Genomic DNA, 3,117 nt, shown 5'->3' with positions numbered 1-3,117 from the left:
CCATGTGCCGTACGTGTTGAAAGTGAAACATCCTTTTTAAGATGGCAGCTGAGAGCGCGGCGTGCGGCGCTCTGCCACACATGCTAATATCTTCATCTACGGTTTGAAGAGCTCTCAGGGACGCCGTGTCTTTGTTGTGGCGGCGGCGGGACGGTCCCGCCTCGAGCTGCGGGACGGGATGGTTTGGCCTCCATCGCTTCATGCTTCCATTGCAGATTATTGCAGATTTATTTCCTCGCAACCACGGCTAGCATTAACGTGTCATATTTTCTGATGAATAGTTTGGTTTGAGTTGTTTTAACACAGATTTTCCAAGCGGGGCTCTCAGGAGTTCCTCAGCAAAATGATTCCACTTTGACTTAATTCACTAGAAATGCAGGAGGAATCATTTTAACTTTTAACATTAAACCTGCTGGTTTAATCTCACCACCACCATTTGTCAGTGTTTAACATCAAACTAATTTAACATGAATTGAACCTCCACACTTTCACTGATGTTGTTCAAAAACATAGAAAAAATGCAACAAGCAAATTAATCAAAAAAACTTCAAAAAGAAAAAAAAACCTGCAAAAAAAGAAACACAAGAAGATTAGCACACACAAAAAACACACTCACTCCTAAAAGTTGTCCATGAACACACCACACAGACTGCAGCTGACGATGAATTACCCTCCATACCAGGAGGGGGCAGCAGTCTCAAAAAAGCCAAACACAAAGATAAAGAAACAGACGATATCAACCTTATAATGTTCTACCTCTGCAGCGAACAAAGTCTTCAACATCCAGAAACCACACAGCTGATGATCGGCTGTGGAAAGCAAAATGTAATTTTTCCCCTGTTACTGTATATGAGTCATTTTTTTGTGTACTTTACCTTTTTTGAGTATTTGAAGTCGGTACTTTGACTTTTCCTTCAGTCCATTTCTACTTGAGTTTTGTCCTTCACTGCATTTTAAATCAGATCCATTACAGAGAACACATGATCAGTGACAGACTGTGGAACCTTTCATAATAAAAGCTCAGTCAGCAAAAATGACAAGAGGAACCTGCTTCTACTTTGTTGTTCTACTTTTTTTTTTTTGTCATTTTCCAGATTTCACAGTAAAAGCTGCACCATGAAAAACTGCAGCGAGGACCATTTAGATTCCACTTCAGTTTGAGTGTAATGCCCCTTTAAAAGCATGCAGTGTGCAGCGTGTTCTCTGGAAAAGATCCCAGCTAACACAGTTACTGTTTGGAAAAAGGAGCTCAGTCACTTTTACTGCCAGGACATTTGACATGAGACACTTTGGACTTTTACTGCAGGACATTTTTACTGCACTACTTCTACTTCTACTGCAGTCACATACCAGCAGAGGAACAGTACTTCTACTTCTACTGCAGTCACATACCAGCAGAGGAACAGTACTTCTACTTCTACTGCAGTCACATACCAGCAGAGGAACAGTACTTCTACTTCTACTGCAGTCACATACCAGCAGAGGAACAGTACTTCTACTTCTACTGCAGTCACATACCAGCAGAGGAAGGTCTAAAAATCTCTTAAACTCAATCATTTCATCTCATTTGGACAATCTGGGTCTTTTTTTTTTTCTTTTCAAATTTAGGATTTTCACAATCACTACACAGCTATCTTGTCCAAAAGATCTCACAGTAACAAAATTTAAAAATGAACAAACATATAAACAAATACATAAATAAATCAGTAAAAATCATCTTTAATGTGTACGGAAGCCCTAAAGGGCCATACATACATATATTTTATTTCCTCCGTTTTCCCGTGATAACGAGATAATTTTCCTCCGTTTTCTCGTGATAACGAGATATTTTCCCTCCGTTTTGAATGAATGAATGAAACGTGATAGGCCTGAGATTTCCATCATACGTCACATGTCATGCTGACTGACGTCTCCTTGGACACATAAAGCAGGGTTCACCAATCACGTGCCATGGAGGGCCGAGAGGCTGCAGGTTTTCATTCCAACCAAGACCTCCACCAGGTGATTTCACTGATTAGCTCCTCCTTTCTGATACAAGGTGAGGTGATCAGTGAAGTCACCTGGTGGAGGGCTTGTTTGGAATGAAAACCTGCAGCCTCTCGGCCTCCATGGCACATGATTGGTGACCCCTGACATAAAGCATAAAGCTATTTCAGCCTGTGTCAGGCCTTGATTGAACAGATAAGTGATGCGGTGATCGATATTCTCCTGCTCCTCTGACATTGCTACACTGACTGATGTTTCCTGCAATGATTTAATAAACTAGACAATCGAGATCTCGATTTAATTATCTCGTTATCACGAGAAAACGGAAGAAAAATATCTCGTTATCACGAGAAAACGGAGGAAATTTATCTCCTTATCACGGGAAAACAGAGGACAATTATCTCGTTATCACGAGAAAACGGAGGAAATAAAATATATGTATGTATGGCCCTTTAGGGCTTCCGTACATGTGTGTTTTGTCTTTTTTTTTTTTTTTTGTAGGGAGGAGGAGAGTCTGTCTGTTTGTCCAGCATTGGTGGTTCAGTGGTAGAATTCTCGCCTGCCACGCGGGAGGCCCGGGTTCGATTCCCGGCCAATGCAAGTCAGGCTTTTGTGAATTTCCCAGTCTGGGATCAATAAAGTATACCTATCTATCTATCTATCTATCTATCTGTCAGGTCACTGCTGGTTTAGGATCTGTGCATCGTTTTATTTCAAATCTGGGAAAAGAGACTTTGATCTCACAGTTTCAGGATGCTTCTACAGTAAAAAAAAATGACAAATCGCATGTTGTGAAGCACCTTGACAGCAGTTGTTTAGCGTGAATAAAACACAGAGGGCTGAGACTTTAAAATGCGCTGGAGAGGAAACGCAGCTCAGACACACAAACAGAAGCTGATTGGCTGCAGGGCGACTCAGGCGCGGTGCTGCAAACACACCGCCAGACATTTGTGTTTCCTTTGTTACTCACTTCACTTCCATCGGCCAGAAGCTCGGTGCAGGAGCTCCACCAAACCCTGCAGACGTCACAGTGCTGCTCAGCTCACCGACTACAGTGGCAAATGTTTCTGCAGCACATGTCCCTCAGAAGAGTAATCACTTCCATTGTGGCCCTCAGAGTGTTGTGGTCCC

At 42.2% G+C, this 3,117-nt stretch overlaps 1 non-coding gene across 1 annotated transcript; it reads left to right on the top strand.

The window, feature by feature from the left end:
• Positions 1-2,515: 2,515 nt before the first annotated feature.
• On the top strand, positions 2,516-2,586 carry trnag-gcc (transfer RNA glycine (anticodon GCC)). The gene has a single exon. It is a non-coding gene; the product is annotated as a tRNA-Gly (tRNA).
• The last annotated feature ends 531 nt before the right edge of the window (positions 2,587-3,117 follow it).

This window comes from Myripristis murdjan, chromosome 8 (genome assembly GCF_902150065.1).
Source record: "Myripristis murdjan chromosome 8, fMyrMur1.1, whole genome shotgun sequence".
In the NCBI taxonomy this organism is placed as follows: Eukaryota; Metazoa; Chordata; class Actinopteri; order Holocentriformes; family Holocentridae; genus Myripristis; species Myripristis murdjan.
Note: the sequence above shows the minus strand (reverse complement) of the source record. Positions and strands in the feature narration are given on the sequence as shown.